This window comes from Corvus moneduloides, chromosome 2 (genome assembly GCF_009650955.1).
Source record: "Corvus moneduloides isolate bCorMon1 chromosome 2, bCorMon1.pri, whole genome shotgun sequence".
In the NCBI taxonomy this organism is placed as follows: domain Eukaryota; kingdom Metazoa; phylum Chordata; class Aves; order Passeriformes; family Corvidae; genus Corvus; species Corvus moneduloides.
The window spans coordinates 103,130,960-103,156,435 of NC_045477.1; the positions used below are offsets into that span (position 1 = coordinate 103,130,960).

A 25,476-nucleotide genomic window follows, 5' to 3' on the forward strand; every position below is an offset into this window, starting at 1 on the left:
CATCCTTCTTGAAGTGCAGATAATTGAATGGGACTACTTTAGCAGACATCACACCACTAGTGCTGTGCAGAGATCATTCAGCCTCTGTCCTCCTCCCTGACACATCCATTTCTGTGTACCCAGTATTACAGCATGGCTCTTTTGGCCATGGCACCACATTAGGTTAATTTTCTTCCAGCATTAGCATCACATATATGAGTTTCTTCAGAATCCTTCTCCCCTCTATTCATTCTTCCCCAAAAATGGCAGCTTGCTTCTAGAAATGATACAGCATACCTTGTGTGCTTCAGTAGCCATAGAGATTGTGTAAAGAAAAACTATTTTAGAATTCTTGAACCAAAAATTTTGCATTTGGCAAGGGAAGCAATCCATATGTCTTACATTTTGCAACAGTGAATCATGCTTTAAATCCTGAGTAATCCCAGTGAATTAAGTGGAACGTTTTAAAGTGTAAAATATTATACAATGCAATGTCAATATAAACAGGGAACTGTCGCAGACTGCATCTACACCACTCTCAGTCTAAATCAGGAGTGTGCTTCTGAAACTAATCTCCTTACTCTCTCTGTGCTGAGCTCTGGAACACAGACCAGAGCAGTTTCTGAGCACGAGAACTGCTTTCCCTTTGGGTGAAACTAAGCCAACCACTGCACCTCAAGAGCAGGCAGCCTGCAGGACCAGCCTGGGACTAGACATCCCCAGCCCCAGGAGGCACCTGGATGTCAGTGTTGGTGCAGTGCAGACATTTGGTCCTTACATGCCTGTTTCATGCTGCCCACAGACAAGTCTGTGTCTGCATGCACACTCCTCATGAGACGGACTGGGCTCTCCCTGGGGCTTGTCCCAATAAAGTCCCCACTGGGGACCAAAGATCAGTATTGACAAGAATTCTTCAGGAAGATTGGGCCTTCCCCAAGGTAGACTCCTGGTTCCCACCTCACTTTAGCCACTTTGGGAAGTGTGTGAGCTGGGCTGCTCGTGCCGCTGGCCCCAGAGGGTAAGATAATTCTCACAGGACCAGGGGAGACATCTGACAGCACTAGCACAATGCTCAGGATTCACACACCTCCAGAAAACCTGAGCAGCTAGGGGTGATGATGCATAGTTAACATCTCTCACATCCATAGCACAACCTCCTGCTAAGTCTGGCTTCTCTGCAGGAGAACTGATCCTGTTCACTCTCTAGGTGTTTCACTCTCTGCAGACAGCTCCTAGGTAGAGCTACTTTCTCTTCTACAATCTTTCATGGGAGGAAAAAGAGTTTTGAAATGATAAACTGTCCCAGACATTAATTCAGCACAGCTGGGGCCATGCAACAGTACATGGATGAGGAAAGACAAGAAAAGAGATGATCACCCCTCTCTTCTTTCTATTCCAGACTGGCAGGAGGCCAAACTGTCTCTAAGAGTGAATTAGAGCAACATAAAAAATCTCTGTTCCATCTGAGGATCCTAAGGGACCCATACTGCTAGCTCAGCCCTTCGTGTCAGCCCTCTAAATAGATCAGAGGAGTGTAGATTACATACATCAAAGTTCCTGATTTATTTTACCTTAAGTAATAACAAGTACGTGTTCCACATACTAAAGAGTATCTTCCATAAAGTATGCAGGAGTGTTGCCCTAACTTATGTAGATTTTTGGAAGAATCACCAAATCTGTTCTTATGATCTTATACAAAGAAGCAAAACCACCAGTGTGATGCCTACCTAATACACAGTGTCCCTGAGCAGCAGATGTGCATTGATTCTGTAATGGCACAGGGAAGGAACTATGAATAGTGCATCCCTCTTTGCAACTTCTGAAGCAGAGTAACAGCATCAAAGTTCTTATCAGAAGTTATTAGATTAGATTGAATTCCTGCTAAAGCCTGAGGAATCTAGATCTTCACATCTCAAAATGGTGGATGAAAAATTATCACTAGAAAGTGCAGGTATTACAGGCCACATGAATCAAACTATAGTGAGAAATAAGATAGAAAAAGGATCAGATAGAAAAAGGATGCTTGCTTTGCAAAATCAAAAAATTTTTGACAGTTTTGTCTTCCAGAAACTTTGAAACAAGGTCTTCAACTTTACTTTTTTATTTCTGATAATATCATTTTACTCAAGAGGTCTACTTGCACAAGGGGTCATGAATTAAGCAAAAGCTTTTAGTCTAGTCCAAAGATATCAATAAAGTAATATGTGAAGAAAAAAAACCAGTCTCGATTCCTGAAAATATCTTTGTCAATCAGAATTTCCTTCTAAAATTGAAACTCTTGGTATTAACAAGTGGCTAAATGAGAAAACGTTTTCTGATGCTGCGAAGCAGTTGCTCACATGAGTGACTCCATCAGAACATTCACCCAAAGTACATCGAATACTGTAAAGATTCTCACAAAATAGAAGTCAAACCTTGCTGCTACAAAAGTGCTAAATAGTAATAATAATGCACTAAAAGTCTTTACTTTCCCTCCACAAATAGTTTGGCAGGACACCTCATAATAGGAGAGTTAGGGATTTAACATATTTGTAAGTATGACAGAGCAGGGGCCTACCATGTCACATTTCCGTGTATAGAATATCTACGTACTGCAACAGGAGAGTGACATAGAGCCCCTCTGCCCCAGTAGTGTGGGATATCTCTTCAAGCTAAAACACCAGTTCAGTTTTCAGTATTGTATCAAAAGTTTGCCTATGCATTTGTCTTAAAAACTTAATTAGCAGATACTCTTTTTTTACAGTCTGTAACAGGAGTAAATAATTAATCTGTATTTCAGGTGCCTTTTTTTTTTTTTTTGTGGGAAGATTTAACTAAAGTAATGTAAAAGTAGAAGCAATTATTTATCTTTTAATTAATTCACTTTTTCAAGAGAACTTACTTTTATTTAGGGAATGGAAAACATGGGGGGGGGGAGGGGGGACATAGAAACAGTTACCAACACAATACAAGACGATGAAGCACTAGAAAAATAACAATGGGTTTCATCTTGTAAAATACAAAATATTTTGCCTTATGATCCCATTATCTCCCCAGTAGGCCAACCCTGCTGATCCCTGACTTTGATTGTTTCAGGTTAGGGTAGCCATTTTAATGAGGGTAAGAAACCTCAGCTCTGACTCCTTTCATTTGGAGCTGAGGGCTGTGGCACTGCTGCTGATCACCATTGCAGCTGTCACGAGTTACAAAACTGAAAAAACAAGGCTCTTAAAAAATGGTGATTTCTTTTATACATGGTCACTTTGGGGTCTTCTGTTACACAAAGGCCGAAATTATTGCAATGGCCAGAGTAGTGATTCACTCTTCTATCTTTTACTCTACCGTCACTTTATAGTTGGGGATTTTTTTTGCATTTTAATTGGAAAATTCCCAAGTTTTTATCATGGGTCTGAGCACCTCCTCTTAGCCAAGCATGGCCTGAAAAAAGTGCCTGCCTTGATAGCTCTCATTTGAAGTTCTCGGCAAGCATTACATCAATATTTAACCCCATCTCTCCGGGGGAGGCTGCAGGCTGCCTGGCTTCCCGGCGCGGCCAGGACCGTGGCGGCCCCCGGACACAGCTGTACACAAACAAGGGATTCGGACTGGCCACAGCACCCGTACAGAAAGTGAGGGGCAGGCGGATGCAGCCCTCCAGACCTGCCCTCTCCTGCTTGTCCTGCTCCCTGAAGGACTGACTTAAACTCCACCAAAAATAGACAGCGGGGGCTGCGCCCAGTTAGAAAAGAGGAAAAGTCCCTTCCTCGTATCCGTATGACGTTGCAATTTAATTTCCTTGCCATCACAATGCCTTCAGTTCCCCACCAAGATTTCCTTGCCTACCTCAGTGTCCCTGCCCGCTCAGCAGAGCATGTGGCCGGGCCTGGCCAGGCTGGGACCAGCTGTCCGATGCCTGGCTGGGACACGGTGGCTTTCTCAGCTGGAGGTTGGAACACTGCGGTAGGTCCATGGCCAGGCAGCGTAGGATGAGCGTGTGCTGCTCCTCGGCAGTGAGAACCCCAACACACGGCCGGGAAGGCTGCCAGGACAGACCTGCAGGGTCACTGCTCACCGGAGCCGGCCGCTCAGGGCATCCCGGTGTCCCGGTGCCTCCTCGGCACTCAGCCCTCCTGGCTCCTCCCTGCCGCAGCGCTGGTCTTGCTGAGCCACCTCCTCAGTGTGGGGACAAGGACGGGACCCAACACAGCGGTGACAGCTCCATCGCACTCCCCGGAGTGCACAAGGAGTGGGAACGGTCTCAGCTTCCTTGCTGGGCGACCGCGCCTTGGAAGCTCTGCAAGTCTTGACTTAGGACCATTTTCGGATGAGTTTACCTCATTTGTAAGCCCACAGCACTTTAAAAAAAAAGCAAACAAACGAAAAAGCACAGGAGCTAAAAATTCTGGGCCACCTCGCTGTGAATCTGGAGGGTATTTTTTGTTTGTTTACATTGCCGGGTAATAAAAACGTAATGTACGTTTTGAATCTGGAGAAAAATAAGGCGAATGGGAGCTTACTTAGAAGGGGAGCCACGTGTCTCCCTGTCTGTCTGAGAGCTGATGGCCTTGCACTGCAAGTCTCGAGGCTCTGAATATGAAAATGAATCACATCAGCCCACAACGTTCCCCAGTGTTTCGAGAGTTCTGCTTTCAACACACATGTAGCAATGATCTTTGTTGTCCTGACCTGGGTGATGTCATATTTTTCCATAAGAACACTGGGTGACAGCACATTTGTAGGCTTTGGCCTAAATGTATAACGACCATGAAATTCCCTTCAATGTCAAAATAAGACCAAAAGAGAAAAAAGAGCGGAAAGGTCATATGGAAAAAACCCTCCAATAATAAATATGAATTTTGGGGCTGAGCGAATCTGGCTGTCACCGGGATGAGCCCACCGAGGCAGACACCCCGGCAACATCCCGATAATCTTATTATTTGCATGACATTAGCCATGAGGCCGGGGAGTGGGGAGGGGTGGGGGAGGGGAAAGAGGAAGAAGGCCTCCAAAAGCAGCCCGGCGGCCCCGAAAGACCGGCCAGGCCCCTCCCGGTCGTGCCGGGGGTGCGGTCGCAGCCGGGCGGGGGTGGGCGGGCAGCGGCCCCGCCGCGCTGGGCCGGGGGCTGGGCGCGGGGCGGATTGGCGTGCGCAGCTACTCGCGGCGGTGCGGTAGCGGCGCGCGGGGCCCTGCGGAGCGCGGTAATGATGTCAACTTGTTATTTACTTTCCAGCGCCGGGTGACGGCGCAGCGCGAAAGGAGAATCAATCAGCCGCCGTGTGACCCGCCAGGCGCAAAAAATCCAGGAGCCGGGCGGGGGAGGGGAAGCACATGGAGCCGCGTTGCATCATCCGCCCGGGGGTGGGGGGGACACGGACGGGACACGGGGACACGCGTGGGGCGGGCGCGCTGGAGGCTAAAGAGTCGCAGCGCTGCTGCCCGCGGGTGTCGCGCCCCAGCGAGAAGCAATAAAACCCGTTTGTGCTGATTCACAGCCCACCCGCCCCCCGCGGCGCTGACTGGGCACCGCCGCCCGCCCCGGGCCGGGGCAACGGCGGCGGCGCGGGGAGCGCTCCCGCAGCGCCGCCCGGGCTGTCCCTCATGTCGCTGCGCGCGACGAGCGGCCGCGTCCCGGGCGCCGGAGCGCGCCCCGCGGTGCCCTGCGCGGGCAGCACCGGCCGCAGCCGCCCCAGCGGCCCGAGCGGGGCCGGGTCGGCCGCGGGGGCCGAACGTGAGGGGGGGACAGAGAGCGGCCGCGGGCCCCGCGCGTCCCCCCGCGCCGGGCCGGCACCAGGGAACGCGGCGCTGCCCGGCGGGCGGGGAAGGGGAGAGCAGGGCTGCCCTCCGTGTGTGTGCCTGGTGTGTCACCGGGTTTCAGTTGCGGGGGGGTGTCAAACACAACATAACCGCAGGCGGGGCGAGGGCCCGGGGCACCCCCGGGGGCGTTGGCGGCGGCGCCTCCTCGAGTTGCGCGTCCCGGCGTGCGGGACCGACCCAGGTGGGGGAGGGCGCGGCCGGTTCGCCCCCCACCCACCCCGGCCCTCCCGGTGCGCCCCCTCCCCCGCCGTCCCCTCCCTCGCTCCCGCCCGGTGGCGGCGGCGGCGGCCCCGGGCGCGGCTGTGGCTCCCCCTCGGCGCTGCTCCCGCCGCCGCCGCGCGCCCGCAGCGGCCCCGCTAGCCCCCCCTCACCGCCATTCCGCCCCAAAACTTTCCGTTTCCCCCTTCCCACTCTCCGGGACTTCCTTGTGCCGCCCGTGCGCGCGGAGGGGGGGGAGGAGGCGTGTGCGGCGGCGGCGGCGGCGAGGGGGGATTCGCAGCCTCCTGGCAGGCTTGCCGGGACCCCGGGGGAAGAGGAGTTGCACCATGCGCGGCAAGTGAGGGAAAGTCTCCGCCAGCAGCAGCGCCGCCGCCCCCCGCAGAAGTTGGGGCTCTCCCCGCCCGCGGGAGCGGGAGCTGTGCCTTTAACGCCCGCTGCGCCGCGAGGTGAGTTCTCGAGGCGGATTATTCATCCCGGGGACCCTGTTGTGGTTTCTTCCCCCCCCCCCCCCCCCCCCCCCCCCCCCGCCCCGTCTTTTTTTTTTTTTTTTTTTTAATTTCCCCTTTTCTTACGCTCGTCCTTCCCGGCGCAGCCCCCCGAGCCCAGCCCAGCCCGGGGCCCGCTACCCCCCGGCGCCCCCTCTGCAGCCTGACCCGCCCGGGGGGGAGGGGGTCGCTCAGCCGCCGCTTGTTATGACGAAGTTTTTTGAACCCTGACGTTTTGGGGTCTGTGTGGGGGTTTTGGGGGTGTTTTCCTTGAGCCGAGGTGATGTGTGTGTGTTGGGCTGCCGTGCCCGTGGCGGGTGTTTTGCAGCTGCCCCCGGGCAGAGCGACCCCGGGGCGTGGGGGAGGGTGGCAGTTTCTCCCTACTTCTGAGACAGTATTTTAATGTATGGGGGGGGGGGGTATTAAAAAAAAAAAAAATGCTCGGGGAGGGGGGAGAGAAATGCGAGGTATTCACGCTCCAGTGTGGAGTTTGCAGAGCCTGAGTGGGGGAGGGGATCCCATTCATCGCCAGGGCTTGAATCAGCAGCGGGCGGAGGGGCCGGTCGCTCCCCTACATCGAAGTTTACTTCCAAGTAGGTAAACAAGTTCGCCCCTCGCCCCCCACCCCGTGCCCAGTCCCCCGGAGCCGAGCTGCCCCCGGCCCCGCTCCCAGCGCCGCGGCCGCCGGCGGGGCGGGGGTGCGGGGGAGCCCCTCGGGGCCGGAGCTGCGGGGCCGCCGACCTGTTGCACGTCCCGGGCCGGCGTGCCCAGCCCCGGCGCGGCGGGGCCGGGGCGTCCTGCCCCCGGCGCTGTCACCGGGCCGGGCAGGGTCCCCATTTTGTGGTGCGCGTTCAATCTCGGCGGTGGGGCTGATAGATGGGCTCGGTGCGCGGCTGAATATTGGTGTGGTGTGATGTAAAGCGAATGACCCTTGACCTATTTAATGATATGTTGTTGGGTTCTGGGGCAGGCATCCTGCACGGCGCAACAAGGGGCAAAAACACCAAGCCACACCCTAAAAGTTCGGCTCACATATTAATTCCTCAAAGTCGGTGTTTAGAGGGAATAAAGGCTTCCCTTTATGTGTTGCCTTAACATGCCTCTTTGCTGTTCTCCACGAGGATTCGTACGGCGTTTCTCCCTTCCTGACGCACGAGCCTTGGAGTGTGGATGTGGATGTGTGCGATGGGGGAGGGGAGGCGGGCTGTTCGGCGCGGCTCACCCACCGCCTCCTCCAAAAAAAGAAAATATTGCAGCATAATGTTGCAGAAACCTAAAATATTCCATTGAAAAGAGTGGTGATTTGAAGTAAAATGGAGTGTAAAATTAAAATTTCAAGACTAATAGTATGAAAATAAACGTTGTGCCAGAGGGAGATTTGATTGTAGGTAATAAATACAAGGTCTTTACTCTTGACAAATAGGATGTTATATCTTTATTCCTTACCCCATTTATTAGTGGTCTTTTAACCAGGACTGCTCGTGTGGCATGTATAAGGTTTAGCATCATATGCCTTGTGTACCATGTGACTGCACATACTGGGTTTAGGCCTCTCCCTGTCCTGCAGTCAGTGTTCTGTCATGTACAGAGACACTGGGCAGGTTTTAAATTAAATATATTCATTCTGTGATAGCAGATGTTGTTGGCAAAGAGAGACGGATTTGTCCTAGTGTGTGTTTTGGCGTTGTTTTTTTTGTTTGGCTTTTTTTTCCAAACAATTACAGATAATAATTGCAACATCTCAACGACAGCAATAGTAAAACAGGGAAGCTTTCCCACAGAAGATTTGTAAAGGGGGTGGGAGGAAAAAGGAAAGCAAGAGGGGGAGGATGCTATCACATTAAAAATGCTTTAAATCTCTCTTGTGCTACATGTAATAATGGTAAAAACAGTGGAGAATTTGAGCAGAGCTGCTGTTGTCATCTCAGTGTTTAACACCTTCAGTGAGCCATGCAACAGCCAGGGGCAGGGCAACCCTGGGTGTACAGACTGGGGAATGAGAGGTTGGAAAGCAGTGCCCAGAAAGGGACCTGGGGGTCCTGGTCAATGGAAAGCTGAACATGAGTGAGCAGTGCCCTGGCAGCCAGGAGGGCCAAGCGTGTGCTGGGGGGCATCAGGCACAGCAGCACCAGCCGGACAAGGGAGGGGATTGTCCTGCTCTGCTCTGCACTGGGCAGGTGGCCTCACCTCGGGTGCTGGGGGCAGTTTTGGGCGCTGCAATGTAAGAAAGACATTCAGCTGTTACAGGGTGTCCAAAGGAGAACCATGGAGGTGTGAAGGGTCTTGAGAGGAAGCTGTATGAGGAGTGGCTGAGGTCCCTTGGCTTGTTCAGGTTAGAGAAGACTGAGGGGAGACCTTTATTGCAGTCTATGGCTTCCTCACGAGGGGAAGCAGAAGGGCAGGCACTGATCTCGACTCTCTGGTGACCAGTGACAGGACCTGAGGGAATGTCCTGAAGCTGTGTCTGGGCAGTTTTGGGTTGGATGTTAAGAAAAGACTCTCCACTCAGAGGGTGGTTGAGCACTGGAACAGGCTCCCCAGGGATCACAGTACCAAGGCTGACAGGATTCAAGAAGCATTTGGACAGTGGTCTTGGGCACATGGTGTGATTTTTGGGATGTCCTGTGCAGGGCTACGAGTTGGACTCAATGATCCTTGTGGGCCCCTTCCAACTCAGTATATTCTATGATTTGAAGATTTTTTTTTTTTTCTCCCCTAAGATGAAAAAGCATGTCTCAGAAGCAAAGAGGATTAAAAAATTCACATACTTGTAAACACTGGCAACTACACAACTGTCCAGGTCTCTTAGGACATAAAAAAACCCTCTGCAGATAAGTTGTCATATGAATACATCCTCTGCCCTTCCCCCATCCAGTTGAGTAAGATGACTCCCATGTTCTCTGCTATGTCACTGCTGTGAGTTATGCTACTGCTCTTTTTTAAATGATTGCAGATATTCTCCACAATAAGTAGCTAAAGAGCAAAAATAAGTTAAATCCTTGCTAGGGAAGGGGCACCTGGAATTGTCAGATTTCTGCTCCACCAGTTTGCCCAGTTTTCACTGAATCCTAGAATATGCTGAGTTAGAAGGGACCCACCAGGGTTGAGTCCAACTCCTGATCCTGTGCAGGACAGCCCCAAGAATCCCACCATGTTTTGAACTCTTGTCAGGCTTGGTGCTGTGATCTCTTCCCTGGGGGAGCCTGTTCCAGTGCACAGCACCGTCGGGGTGAAAAACCTTTGCCTGGTATCTAACCTAAACCTCCCCTGATTCAATTTCATGCTATTTTGGTCCTGTCATTGATTGTCGGATGGGCTTTTCTCATTTTTGTGATGACGGGGGCCAGAAGTAGATGTCCTGTTCACTTGATATGTCTAATGTGCCATGGCTCCTGGAAGAGCTTCCTGAATGGAGAGTCCTCCTCTGGCAGCAGCAGCTGTTAAAGGCCTGTCATCCCTTTGCTTGGAATGAGTAGAGAAGAATATCTCTCAGTGTGGATGAGATCTTATTTCTCTGTAGCTGAGATAAGTCAGCAGTGCAATACGCTTAGGATTTAGCAACGTGCTGAATTTGGTTCATTGTGGAGATGAGGCTGGAAAAGCCATCCCGGGTTTTAGGTTTAGGTTGTTGAGCGATTGCCACAGGTAGCGGGGCTGGTGCGTGCTTCAGTGCCGCTGGCCCTTGCGCTTTGCTGCTGCTAAGAGTTCAGGGTTAGAATTCGTGCTGTATTAAACTGACACTGTTTGTATTTTAGTAGTGCTGAGGGGCCCCCATTCAAATCAGGGCCATTTGGGGAATATTGTAGACAGTGGTTCTCACCCTAAACAGGTTGTAATGTAAGTGAGGGAAACAAAAAGCCAGGCGGGTAAATGCTGGTAAAAACTGACTCAGGGGAGCAGCAGCTGATTGTAGTGCCTTATCTGCTCGACCACAGTGAGATCTCAGCTAGTGGGAGAGAGGAGAGTTGTTAACACCTGGCAGCACGGCTGCTGGTAAATCCGTCCGCTCTGCCCAAAGAGAGGTGGGCGTCATAACGTGATCCATATCCTGGATTCGCTTTACTACTGCTCTTTTAATTCCTAGCATTCTAGATTATGTACACCAGCCTGCCTATAAAGTGATCCAGGTTTTATAACTCTTGGGACAGCTTCTTTTTTTCATAGTCTTCATTATGAGGCAAGATGGAAGTAATTTTGTAAACTCTTTTTTCAGCTGCTAAATTAAAACTCCACTCCCTCTTCCCCTCCCTCATCTTGCCTATTTTTAGTTAGGAGGAAATAGCTGACCTCTTTACAGCAAGAACCCAGACCCCCTGGGTGCCATTTATAGGTTTCTACCAAATGGCCTACTTGGACAAGTTGGTTGAAATTAAACAAAAACATTGGGACTACAGCTCTACATAGGAATAGCAGCCTTCCTGTCAGTACAAAATCTGTCATTTTAATGATACTGAAACAAGCACACAAATGTGAAAAATGGGGTTTAGGTTATTTTTCTTTTCTTCAGTAGACAGTATTTTAAAAGCTTTTTTTTTTTTTTTTTTTTTTGTTGCTCTCTGATCATTAATATAATGGAATTGCATTAAGGATGACTGAAAGTATATTGTTTTACAATTACAGGAAGTCCCCCAAAGTTAGGGCAGTGTAAAAGCTAGAAGCAGTCAAAGAAGGGTGTTCATTAAGAAAACATCATTGTTTCTGACCAGTGTTCTTCATGTGTAGAGATTTTGTCCTAGACACAGATTTATAAATTATAGTTACTAATGTTTAGTAATTCTGTAGAAATACAGAATTGCTTCTGCTAGCTTAACTTAAAGCAAGTTTAACTCCACAATGGGTACGTGACAGTTTTTGAAGGTAAAGGTGTGCAGGCCTTTCATGCTGCTTTTCTTGAGCCACTTTTCCTGTGCATATTTGTATTTATTTAAAGTGATACTAAAAATACTGGGCTGTAGCAATAGTTGTTGCATTTCTTCATTTGTTGTTTGAGAAGAGTATATTGCCTCTGTTCTGTTCAGGTCCCAGCCACCAGTCCCTTGCTGTACTTTGGGTTACGAGCATGACTGCAACTTGGGGTTGGGTACATCTGATGGTGTGGCTTCCATCTTTATAATCCTGTTTACTTTATGCAGTTAAAGGGGCGTCATGATGTTTAGCCCCATTTCTTGACCACCTCTATTGGTATTATGGGCAATTAATATGTGTCTGCTTGTCCTGTTTAAACTAGAGTGCATGTAAAGAGTCATAAGGTTATGTGAAGTTACAATGGAAATTTCTGCCAAGAACCCTGTGGTGTTCATGCAGTACAAAATCATGATGATAGCACTGTAGTATGAAGAAACAATTATTTTAATATTTTAGCTAAGTGCATTGCATAACTACATTTTGGCTTGGATGTTGAATCTTACTCATTTGCTAGGCGAGGTTACACAGCACACTGACCATGTGGACGAACAGTGCCTTGATGCTTAGATGATATGACTTGTGGCCTGTTTCTGAACAGATGAGTAGTACTAATAATGTCTAATAATTACATATATATATATATGCTCATCAAAATGCTCTAGTCTAATTAAGTAGTGAGTTTTATTGACCCTTTGCTATTGGAAGGTGAAACAAGGCTTTTTGAAGACCAGTGTTCTCCATTAGTATGTAACAGTTGCTCTATGTATCACACCAGTGCCGTTTGAAATGTGATTGCATTTACTGACCTAAGTTTCATTTAAGCTGCTAATTCTTAGTTACAGTTTAACCTCTTACCACTGAGAAGAGGCATTAGAATACGTTGTTACATAAAATAATACTTTTATTAAATGAAAAAATATAGAGACATTAATTATGACTTTATGGATGTTTTCCTGTTTAAATACAACTTTCCCATACCTCAGATAAATCACCAATAGAGCAAAAAAGCAACATTTTTCCCTTAGGCATTAAAATTACTTGAAAAATATGTTTTGACATTGTCTTCAAGAAAACAAAGAGGATTTTACTTTGGTGGATAGATTCCCTTTGTCATTCTGCAGCATAATGCATTTGTTGTACTCCTTTTTGAAGGCAGCAAACTTCACTGGATGTGCAGTGGCAAACTTTGGCTTCTGCTGTATTTTGCTGTGTAGCACCATCAGCTCTTCATTAATCCTCTGCCATTGAATGGAGACTCTGCAGAATATTCTCTAGTTCAAGAGAGAAGCTAACTATTTGTGCTTTATGTTTCTGAATCAAATAGTCATATTACAGAGGCCCTGCTGGAAGGGAGCAGTTGCACTGTTGTGATTAACACGTATACAGCTGTTGTTGTGTTTCATGCTTAGAAGTGTCCACTGCCGAGTTTGTGTTAATTTGAGCACAAACCTGTAGCCTACAGCAAGGTAATTGGAAAGATGTTCTTTCAAAAGAATTGACCTTCACAGTGTGCAGTTAATAAAAACACGAGATTTTTATAAAGTGAAGTAAAAATATGGATTTTTTTTTTTTTTTGTAAAGTCATTTGTGTTGGTAACAGAATGAGGAATTGTTATAACAAGATGATGGTTTCAGTGTCATTTAGCAGCTATGAGTTGCTTGTTCACTGTACCACTGGGTTTAGTCTGGTTGCTACTGGCAGAGGATATGTGTGTGTCCAGAGACCCATTAGTATTAAGACTTGTGTTAGCAGATAGTCTCAGCTGGGATTGCAGAACAGGAATCAGTTTCACAAATATTAATTGTTTAAAATGAACTACACTAATTGCCATGTGTGAATGCATGCATGTGCACGTATATACACGTACATGGATAGCCTTAAGGTAGTCCAAAAAGTAGTTTTGGAGAAAAAAAGGTGTCACCCTGAGGTTGGAGAGTGATGCCAGTGTGCAGTGGCTTGACTTTCACATCCTTCCTGAACTAGGATTTGCTCAGGTCAGCAGCACCTGAGGTGCTGCAGAGCCAGTGAAATGACTGTAGACTGGGCCGGGCTGGATGTCAAGTTTTGGGAGAAGACAGAGGTGCAGCACCCTTTAATTACGTGCTTGTTGAGATGTGGCAAGGTCAGGAGTGCATACTGTGCTTGTACATCTGACTGAGCCTGGTGAGACCAGGAGGCGACAGCTGGGGCTGGATATGCATTTAAACTTCAGAATTATGTTCATTTTTTCATCCTTCTTTTTTTTTTTTTTTTGACATTGTTTAGTTTTTGGTTTCTCTTAGAACTAAAATTTAAACCCTGATCTTGACAGAGAGATTGAGGTAAAATTGCCCTCCTCCATAGCATTCTCCACAGATAGGGTTGAGCTTTGCTGATGAGTTAGGACTGAGAATCCAGGCACAGACCGTGCTGGTTCATACTGTGTGGATTAGTTTCCAAGGATATTTATCTGTTGCTTTTTACAGTCACAGAACAAACTTAACCCTTTTCGTGCCTATTTTACATGCACACGTGAGTTAGACCTCTAGGAATTTAGATATAGAATTAGTTGAAACACATGAAATATTTTCTAAATGTTTCAGAAAGTATTGGTAATGCTGCTAAATAGATGGACTCAAATCTCTCTCCTTGCAGCTTAACTTTCCTTTTTTTTTTTTACTTTTTGGCTTTAGTTTTGTCCTTTTTTAATGTGAGAGCTTCTGTAGTTTGTATAGTTTGCTTTTTCAGTTGTTGACTTTTAAACTAAAATACTGTAATCTGGGAGGTACAGATAAAAGGCATGCCTGAGGATTATTCTAATGAGAAAAACACCTTCCTTCCTATGCCAATTTTCAAAAAAATGGAAGTGAGGAGCAGAAGCAAGTACATTTTTAGTAACATTGCATGGTGTTCTCAAGACAGATTTTATATCATTCTGTGAAAACTATTCAAGGTTTCTTTATTTTCATTTTGACTACTACTGGGTTTGTTTGGGTTGCTGGTGTTGTAACTCAATAACAATGCTAATTTGCATTTGGAGGAATCTGATTTTGTACTAAAAAACCCAAACACTCTGAGCTCTAATACTTCTGCTAGTATCAATAAGTGTTACATAATCAGTTAATTTAAATGAGCCAATTAGTTTAAAATTAGTGCATGACAGTGTATCATAAAAATTCATCCAGCTTCATTCTCACAGGATTTTAAGTGCTTGGAAAAAAAGAACCCTGAAGCTGAAAGGGTGGCCCAAAACGCAGTGTTAGAGTGGAAGGAAAGAACCTATTTATTACACACAGCTGAAATCTACTAAAGCATTAACATAATGGTTTCCCTCACTACTGATGAATGAAAATTACTTTCCTGGGAGACCACCATCCTGTCTTTACTACCTAGTCTGGTAGTGCTGAGTAGAGGTTAGGTAAAAAGTGGAATGTAGCTTAAGCCCTCCTGGGCAGTTTACAAGGAGGGGGAAGGTGAGTGGGAATGGACTGCCTCGAAAGTGAGGATTCACTGCTTTTAACCTGCTGACCATCAAGTGGACAAAGAAATTCTTTTAGGAATTTTCTGAACTGTGTTTATTTTTTTTTTCTTGGCTAAGATGTCATGTCTTCAAAACACTTATTCCTGTGTGTTTCTTCAGTATTATAATGGTAGTATGTGTGATATGCGGGTAGTTTATAATACCTTATTTTGTGGTTACAGCAATGGCTTTTTTTGTGTGTCTGGTTTTTCTAATGTTTTACGTATTCGTATGCATATGTGCCTCACTGTGCATTAAATCTTTTATTTTAAATTTTGCTTAGGCTAAACAGTAAATTCTTCATGGTATCTACTATGTTACCAGCAGCATATATTTTCAGTTTAAAAACCACTTGAAACATGGAAGGGTTCTGTGTTCCCTAATGACAACATGTTTCATGCAATTATACATTGTCAGTTTGATCATGTGCGCTGAATGGTGGCTTTGTAGATAAGATTTGTTGTGCACAGCAGATGTTTATGTACATGGAGTCCAGCGTGAAAGAAATTTAATTTCCTCTTACTAAAAATAATATCATGACCTGTATCTTCTACCTATTTAAAAAGTGCTCAGATAATTGCAGTGAATGATTTTGTAGTTGCTTTCTCCTGTATTCATTTTGCCATGAGCTTTTAAAGTACAATATATTTCCCTTTTCTTAATGTAAATTTGAATACATATCTATGAAAAGAAAGAAAAAATCTGTTCCTTTAACAACCTCAGAAGGCAATTGATAGGGCACACCTTTCCACACCTGGGTAGATAACTTACATTCAACTTACAGTGGAATGTTATCTGCCTACCATCCTACAGAACTACTGTGAAGACTTAATTAATGACTGCTTTTGAAGAATTTTAAACAGCAAAACACATTGTCAGTTTGTTTTGTTGCTAATTTATTCAAACATGTGAATGTAAAGCTCTACTTACTAAGGTAAAATCTCATTTTTCCATCAGCTTATCCATTAGGATAGCAAAGTATCAAAAGAAAATTATGAAACAAAAAGTTTTTTGTCCCTTTCAGTGTTCCGTTTAGAGTTAGAAATAATGATTGCTTTAATTTGTTAATCTTCTATTAATCTGTAAGTTAGTTTCCTGGCTAACAGAGTTGGATTTAGGGTATTAGTTTGCCTCAGAACAAGCTTTTGTTGCTTTGTCCTTCAAACTTTTTGTAATTGCTTTTAAACCTTTTATTTTAATTACCTCCCCCCACAGCAAAAAACCTATTGGGGTTTGCAGTGGAGTTTAAGAGGTTTCATTTTAATGGCTATTTTGTGTGCTCCATAGTTCTTCTTTTCTGACAGCTCCATGATACCTGGGTAACTCCAGCAAGGACAGAGTTGGTGATACATTTGTGATCTGAGCATTCAACAAATCCTGTTATAGCTATGGCCTGATGTTGCAAAAATGTGTTTGGCTTGTGCAGGAGATTTCTAGGATCAGGCCTTATATGATGGCAGCACAGATTCTTGACTGATTAAGTAAACATTTCTGAGCCTTTTTTATAGCAACAAATGATGTGCATGATTTTAGCTTCAATCCTGACAGGCAGTGTTCCTGTAATGAAGTGGAGATTGTGGTGTCCCTCTCCTTTCCCCTAGCCCACATTAGTAGGTTTTTTTTGTATGGCAAAACTTCCACAGTCTATTTTGAATAATATTCTTATCTGAATCTTCTCCATGTTCTTGGAAGTTTCTGTAGATGACAGATATGAAGTTGAGTTTTAGAGCCTGGTTTCTTCAAAATGTGCAGGAGCTGTGTTGGCTGTGTTGAAATCCACTGAGCTTAATATTTTGCAGTATAAAGTGTAAGACTTGGTTGCAAACACATACATTGAAAAGCGACCAGCACAGGTGGATGGTTGGAACTGATGAACTTTTTCAGTCAAGTGCCCTTAGTTTTTCAGTCACGTGCCCTTAGTTTTTCAGGCAAGGCCACATCATGAGGTTTAACAAACTCTAGCAGTGGCAGGATGGTCTCATTGCCTGTCTGAATCATGGTTAGTCTCAAAACTGTTCTGCCAAGTGTGACCTACCACATACAGAGCCCAGCACCTTGGAACTGGCACTGGATGCTTGTCTTGTGTAAGGGCTGCAAGCACCATAGCCTCCGTGGAGAGGATATATCAACCTTTTTTATTTTAATTTACTTTATTCTCTGGGGTGGTTGCTGTGTGTTTTGACTGCAGTAGGTAAGGAAAATTACACAGAAGGATCATGACATTTATTTTTTTCAGCTTAAATATAAATTTTCTGATTTTTTTTGTTTGATGACTCAAACGTCCTAAGAATAGTTGTCTTAAATAAATATTTAGCTACTTATGTGATTAGCACTGTCTTAATTTTTATTTTTGTTGTTGGAAGTACATATGGTACATTCTGGTGTCTCAAGTGGAGCCAATGTCTTGCCAGCCTATTTAACGTGTTAACGTATGTGAGAAAGTGTGCCCTGTGGCCTGAAGCATCATTCATGTATTTGCAGTTGCCTCAGTCTTTTAATTTCTGTTTGTATGCGTTGCATTTGCTTAGATTGAATTTATTATTGATTTCAGCTGTTTGCAAATAGTCTAGTGACAGAGCATTTGCTGGTGTCTCCTTTGAGCCAGCATTTTACCCTCATTAGTCTATGGATGTGTTCTTTTGAATGTTCGCCAAATGCATTCATAAAACCGGTAAAATTAATAGAAGGAAAAGTGGGAGAGCTGTGTGATCTGTTATTTGTAAACAACATTATGAGACTGCCTTTCAGTGTTTGACCATACTTTACTGCATTTATTTTTTTTCCCCAAGTTTTCCCTTTTTTATTCATTTGGGTTTTACGAGCTTCCCGTCATATACAGCCATTTACTCAGCAGTTTTAATTGCCTTTTTTTCTGTGATACATTTTGGTTTGATTTGGTTTTGAAGACTAAAGCTACTAGGTAAATAACAACAGTAATATTTATCGGTTCTGTAATTCTGTAGTTTCAAATCATGGCTTGCAAGCTACTAGAGTACACAGGATTGTTTTTATAGAGAGCTGTGGGGTTAAAAAAAAAAAAGAAGGAAGTCTGTTGTCATTGTTCAGTTTTACTGTGCAAGGTATCTTTATTGCTCCACAAATTTAAAGAGTTTTAAAAAATGGTCTAATTATATTGTAAACTTCTTTAGGATGTGATGATACCTATTTTTATGACTTTACTGCTTTGTGGGTGTATATATCATTATGCAAGTAGTAATCTTGTTTTCACAAAAGGTAATTTATACCAACATTAAATTTTGGCATCAGTTTGGTTACATTGTGCAGATATTTATGAAAATATCCTTTCTCTTATATAAGACTGTGAACTGTATTTTCTCTGATAGAATACAGATCTGGCTGATCCTTAATTGCGCAAAGAATAATCTGTAGAGAAGCATTTGGATTCCCTTAGTTTGTGTTTACCAGGTCTGTCATACAGGAAGCCTGCTCAACTGATTTTTCTTTTCTTTTTTTCAGCGTCTTATGCAGTACTGGTTTTGGTTTTGGACTACAGCTATTTATATGGCATCATCTTATTTCAGTAAATCCAAATTCTTGCATGTTAAAATGTTAAGACTTTTGTTACTTGATGTTACTACATTTGTGTTCTCTCCTTTGCTTGAGAGCAGCACTCCTTGCTAATGTTAGGAGGGCTGAGGTAGAGGAGGTGTGTATGGTGGGAGTGGGGTTGGGAAGTAAAGCAGGCTCTGGCTGTTTACACATTCCAGGGAACCATAGATCTGCTCTCTTTGAGGCCTGAAATATTTTCCTTTTCACTATCAGTCTTGCAGATCTGGGGTATTTGGGCACACTGCCAATAAAAGTAAATAGCAATGTGTTAATCTCTTAGACTGAAATGTAATAAACTGTATTTTACCTTTTTTTGTGTGTGCATAAGAAGAAAAGATTAACTGCACTTTATAATTAGTATATGACATTTCTAGAAATACTGAAAGTTAGGACTCTTGCTATAATTTCTTCAGGAGTTGCCTATAAAAGGATAAAGTATATTTGACTCTTTCCTTCTTGCTAGTTTATTCTGAAGGGAAAGTTACATAATCAAATATTTTTGATAAAAATATTTTTGATAACTAGATTTTCTGTTTTCAGCATGATAACCATTGGCTCAAGGAGCTGAGGATGACTCCCTCTTTCTCATTTCCATGTAATGCGTGTATATACATGCATTTTTTTCATTTATTTTGTGGTAGGCTTAATCTGTCTTGTAGTCTTCAATTGGATCATTCTGGCTTCCAGCACTTACATTTCAGAGTTCTGATGAAATCAGATACAGAAAGCCATCACCTGCATGTCTTGTTTGTTTGTTGTTGTTTTTTTTCCCCAATATTGGAAGTTATTTCCTGCAGCCTGCACTAAAATAGACTGAGCAGGCAAGCAGATGAATAATGATTTCTTCCAGGTTCTGCTGGAAGAAATTCTGTTCTATGTAATGAACAGACCTTCTGTTTATTATTATTTATTATCAATATTTGTATACATGCCATTTCCTTTCCCTGAAGCTTGCTTTCTTGGGCTTTTTAAAGCTGTATGTTATGTATGAAATTATTGTTTTATTCCAAGTGGTGCAGTTATGCCACTTTGTCATTCCAGCAACTTGCTTTGTCACTAGGACTTGACATGGCTTAACTTTTTGTCGTAAACACTTGCCGAACAAAACGTGTTGTCCTCCAGAAATATTACCATATAATTATGACACACACAAAAAAGACAGTCTCACTGTGATAGCAGCTGTTACCTTCTGTCTTAGGACCATTCTAATACATACAGTGCAAAAGGTAATTCAGACCATACAGTTGGGGTTTTTTTCCAAAGGCAGCCAGTTGCTTAAAACTCCCTTGCATAGCTGTGACTGCCATCTGATCTGCATTTAGAGGGATTAAACTGCTTTTGGAAAAGCTGTGGGCTTCTTCAGCTAGACCACCAGCAAATTGGATAAACTTGTAATGTCTCTCTTGACTATGTTTTTAAGAAAAAGTGCTGCTCTCATCCTGTAACGACCTGAATATAAAGCCAGAGGTTTTTTGGGGTTGCTGTTAGGCAATATCAGACTGTTGAGTTTAACCTTAATGGAAGTAAACATGAACATTACCTGCACCTCATTATTTCTGTGCTTTTATGACAGACACTCAAGCTTGTTTGTATAGTGGCTATGGCTCATGTTGATTATGTTGTTAATAATTTGTATCTGTAGTGTGTGCACTGGCTGGGTGCTTTAGAAGCCTACGTTTTTGAATATAGATAGCTAAGTAAGTGGCTTGTTTATGAGAAGCCTTGGGTGGGTACAGCTCCAGTTGAAGTCAGAGGAATTGGTGGCTGCTTAGTGCCTGGATAAATGATTTGTGTTAGTACAGGGATGCATCGTAACATTGGCAACAAAAGATCACCTCCATCTTTTTACCCTAAATTAAATAAAGCATTATGTTAAAAAATATTTTAAAGAAAATGATCGTACCAAGTGGCTACTACCTATACAGTGGTCTGTATAGAGATGGGTGGATTTTTTCCCATGTGCATAAGTTTCATGAAAGGGAAGAATTTGACACTGATTCTCAGCAGCAGCTTCTCACATTTGATATTCGGGTGACTGTGCAGGTTGTATATGGTTTATGTAGAGGTTGGAGGGTCTCTGTTGTAAATTAGTACCAAGTTTGTTTACCATATGTGCTTAGTTACATGTAATGTAACATTTGAGGTAGTGAGGAGATGTACTATTACTGTAGTAGTGATTCTGTTTACTATTTGTTACAAATATTTCTGAACTAAAAAACCATGAGAACTTGTCTTGTGGTTGAAATAATAGGAACTGGGAATTTTATTCTTCTTTAAACAAACAGAAACACTAAAAACAATATGGGGTATAGTGACCTAATGCAAAAAAAAAAAAAAAAAAAGACCCAGATGCTCCTTAAAATTAGATAGATTTACTTATTAATTATATGTATAAATATCTAGAAATTAGCAGTATCAAATGTTGAACTGTACTGTGTAATAATTACATGCAAATTGCATTGGCTTGGAGGTTTCTTTTCTCTGTAGCTTAGTAGTGTCATCAAGCTGTTTGGGAACTTTGTGTAAGGTTATTTTTTGGAAGAAGTTTGATGTGAAGAACAAAATGTGATGTATTGTTCCTGTCCACAGAGGAGTTTAGGACCTCTAAGATAGTAGCTTAGACTTCTCATTTTTTTCTCTTTTTGTTTAGGTTGAAAATATTGGCCTGTAAGAAGCATACTGTAGGCTGTTTAAATATTGACCATTAATTTCGAGCCACAGAAACTATGAAATGAAAATTTAGACGTGCTTTTAAAGTTTTGATTTTCATCCTTTGTTGCTAGTAACAAGTACTTTGACAGCCAAAATCCACATAAAAAATTTGCATTGTTGACCTAGCAAAACAGTTGGGTTAATTGTTCAACACTACAGATACCTAATAGCTTTCCTTAGAATTATTATTTAGTACTTTTTTTTTGATCCACAAAATTTCTGAGAAATCTTAGTTATGTGTCTGGCTGATGCAGTGAAAAACCGGCAGTCACAGGGGCATGCAGCTCATAATGGAAAGAGCTGTTAATAGTACTTAATTTGTTTCTTCAGCTCTAGTGATTGGAAACATAAGAACACTTCTAGTACATCAGCAAGCTACTGTTTCAAGAGACCTTCATAGGGAAATGATAAGAAGTAAAGGATAGTAACTTAGAGATAAGGAGGACAATCTGGGCCTTGCAGGAGGAACCCTCACCCATCCGGCAGATTTTTGTTGGTCTTATGCAATTACTGTTTCCAAAAGGTTTCTCTCACAATTGGTTTCACAGTTTTTGAACCTGATAATTTCAAAGCCTATTCTCGACTAGCCTGCTTCCTGTGAAAAGTGGTGTTTGGTGAGGTGTTCATGTGTGCCACATCATGCTACTGAGAAATAAATTGTTTTGATCCTGCAATTCTTGCTTCACTTGTTACATTTAATGTTCCTTTTGGGGGAGAGGGAGCGAGAGAGAGAGTGAAGGAAACAACAGTGCTGATATGATGTGGTTTATTGGAGAGAGTGGCACGCACGCCAGCTTTCCCCCACGTTCGATCTTCTCCCTGATTCTTATCCATGGTAGGTCTGGTTGAAGCTGGTAGCAAAACAGTAGCTTAAAGAGACTGATCCCTTGGAGGTAAGAATTTACACAGCACCAGTTTCAGCCTTTAATTGAGAATTGGCCTTTCTGAAAGAGAAAATTGGTTCTGCAAGTGTTAATATATTGCTACAAATTGTTCTGTTGATGAATCTTTAAAAAAAAACTCATGAAAGTAAACCAGAACAAAACAAAATTAAAAAACAAAACAAAAATAAACCCCAAAAGAAACCCAACCAACCAACCCCCCCACCCCAAGACCCCCAAACAAACAAAAAACCCAACCAGCAACATCCCTCACCAAAACAAAATTAAGCAAATGACAGACTTGTTAACTGAGCACTTATAGTTTGCCTTAGGACGTAGGTGCTTACATTTTGAATTGATTTTTAATTGTCATCTTGATGTGTGTGGGAGGTAAAGTGAACTTTTAATGAAAAACATTCTCATAAGAACAGTTGCTATTTGTGGTTCTTCTGGTACACTTAGGTGTATGTTTGGGAGGAAGGGAAATGACATATTAGTATTTTCATGTCTTCTAAATCAAAGAGTTGCCTCACTTATCTTAAGCAACGCAGTCTTTAGATTATATCCAGTTGTTTGTCTGCTGCACAGATATACTTAATTTTCCAGTAAAAAAAAGGTTTCTTATTTTAAAAAACTGTAATTTTTTTTATAACATTATAATTGCAAGCACATTAATTAAAATGCTGGTGATAAAAAGGGTATTTGTATAAGGGAGCTGATTATGCCTGATGGTACAAGATCAGAATTAGGCTAAAATTTTGATATTATCTATCATGCTTCCTTGCATATATGCCTTTATTCCAGTTGTTTCTGCAATAGTTTGCAGACTATTTTGCCTGTTGTATGATTGCCAGTACTGTACAGGTTGACACTGATCTAAAAAGGAGCTGTGTTTGTAGCTGAGAAGTGATCTTTTTGCTTGTTACAAATACGTCTTTTTCCTTCTTGAACTTAGTTCAGTGTAGAAGTTAACTTAATAAAGCCATTTCCCCCTTAATATTTAGACTTTCAGTTCTTAAACATTAAAACCAAAGTGCTGTTAGCTGTATTTTGATGAATAGAAGTGTTCAAGGCTGGGGTGAATGGGGCTCTGAGCAACCTGGTCTAGTGGGAAGTGTGTCCCTGCCCATGGCAGGGGGGTTGGTATGAGGTGATCTTTAAGGTCCCTTCCAACCCAAACCATTTTATGATTCTATGAATATGCTGAAGTTGAATTTTAAATAGTTTGACTTCAAACAAACAAACAAAAAAAAAAACAGAAAAGGAGACCTCTTACAAATGTATTTATGTACTTAATATTTCTGTGAAATATGTTTTTATTGTAGGCCAGACATTTCCTTCATATAGATGTGGCTGTAGGTGTTCAATATTTATGTCTGTGCTTAACTGCATACACAATAATTTTACAGGAATAAACAGCAGCAGTTGTGTGCAGAAAGCTTAGTGTGTGTGTGGTGTGTGTGGTGTGTGTATGTTTAGGACTTGACCTTAATTGCTAGTTTATCATTCCTAAGAATTTCCTGTCTGGAGTTGAAATGTTTTAAAATCCATCTTACTTCTACTTTGTAGATTTAAAAAACAGTATCTGGTAACTAAGAGCTTTCAATGGGCACACTACTTGTTGGGCCTTCTGGTTTGTCTTTGTGGTTCATGTTTAATCTTTGGGTACCTCCAGCCACCTCTCAGTGAAGGCTGGGTGGAGGAATGTTTGACTGCTGCCCACAATGCACTTAGAGAAGAACAAGTCTGTGAGGCTTCTATGTAAATAGCACAGCATTTAGTAATGAGAAAGTTAGCAACTCTCTTAATTGCTCATGAGACATACCTGTGTAGAATTGTGCTTTGAAATTTTCTTTCAAGTTATCTCCGTATGTCCAGTCTGAATTTTATATCCACCAGCAATGCAGACTCATTCTGCAACTAAAAGAAAAAAGTGTACATTTCAAACATTGTCTAGTCATGGTTAGTTCCTCCTGTTAGGATCCTTAGAGAAGTTAATGCTCTCTTTTGAGATGAAGGAAGCCTGTCACCAAAGGAATTTAATAAATTGCAGTGGTATTCAGAGGGCAGAATGAAAAGACAGGCGTGGGGATCGCAGGTGAAGCTTTAGTCACATGAAGGAAACAGTTGTAAATATGCAGTCTGGTTCATAATGTAGGAAAAAGGGAACTCATGGAGTTCCCAGGCAGTGTACATGGAGAGTTTGGGTAGTTTATAAATGTTTGAGGTGGTTTTTCCCTCTTGCAAGAAACAGGATTTTTCAAAGGCTTTCTGTATAAGGCAGGCACTGGGCTTCATTTATCCAGCCATTTTGAGAAACAATGTGGATGTCTTTTGTATTGTTGAAGGACATGGTTTGCCATATTCTCCAGAATTGCTGTGAGGTCAGCCTGTGGGGCTGCGTCTGCCATGTATGCCCAGTGCTGCAGACCAGCATTCTGCCCCAGCAGGATCTGCTCTCGGGCTATCGGTCGGGCATTGCAGGCGCTGCTCGGTGCCATGCCTGGCTCCTTGGGCATGTTGTTGCTCACCATTCTCCCCTGACCCACATAAAGCATCCTCTGGGACAGTGGAACAGGTTTGATGGAGCCTCTGTGCCTCTCCCCGGGGAACATGAGAAAGAGAACTTTGCCACGGGTGTCTATTGTGGCAGAACGCGTTGGCTGGCAGATGCTCTGGGAAGCCAGGAAGGAGAAGAACAGCAGCAGTGTGAGGCAGCAAGGCCGAACTTGCCTGGCACAGCCATATGGCTGTTGAAATACTACTGAATTGCTTCTTGTTGGTGGGCAAGAGGGCTGGGGTTGGAGGAGCTGGGGAAGAGGGATGGACGATAGCCGTTCCTCAGTGCTAGGGGCTGCAGGATGTGCGCTCCTCCTCTCCTGCCCACTGGCAAGAGCTGTCCATCATCTGCGGCTATTGTTTGATGCAATTAGTGTTTATTGACCAAGACGACCTTAATAGGTTTCATTTATGTACCTTGGTTTTATTGCAGTTTAGCCCTCTAAATACCCATGAGGCTCCTAAAATAACAAAGATACTATTAATTAGAAGCTAAGGATCGTAAGCTTTAAAGCAGTATGTACTTCCCTCATTTTTAAACACCTGTATGTATTTAAAAATACACTTTCACTAGAAATGTTTTGATAAGTGATAGCTGATTACTATAGAAATCTCTGAAATTTCCTTTTTTTTCTTCCCTTTTTGTCTCTTGCTTATTTGAGACACTGTTGTCACATTGAATGTCATTGTAGTTCTCCAAGGTCACTGTTTTTCCCGTCTAGTCTGTTGGATGTTTTACCCCATAGTGAGGGTATTTTTTAAGTAGTAAGAATAACGTGAAATCATTTTCAAATCCATAAAAGTAAACATAAGAATTACAACTGATTTAACCTGTGAAGCTATTCTATTCCGCTTGTTTGAAATTGAGCAGAT

The 25,476-nt window shown here is 43.3% G+C and overlaps 1 protein-coding gene across 4 annotated transcripts in view; it reads left to right on the plus strand.

The window, feature by feature from the left end:
* The first annotated feature begins 6,081 nt into the window (after positions 1–6,081).
* Positions 6,082–25,476, plus strand: part of TBL1X (transducin beta like 1 X-linked) — a 193,012-nt gene continuing 173,617 nt past the window's right edge. Inside the window, exon 1 of one of the 4 annotated variants that reach the window (XM_032100609.1) lies at positions 6,082–6,437. The gene's annotated coding sequence lies outside the window, so the exon portion shown is untranslated. Of the gene's footprint in view, positions 6,438–7,046; positions 7,070–25,476 lie in introns of those variants that run through there. The other 3 variants (XM_032100605.1, XM_032100608.1, XM_032100606.1) reach the window with 3 other exon arrangements.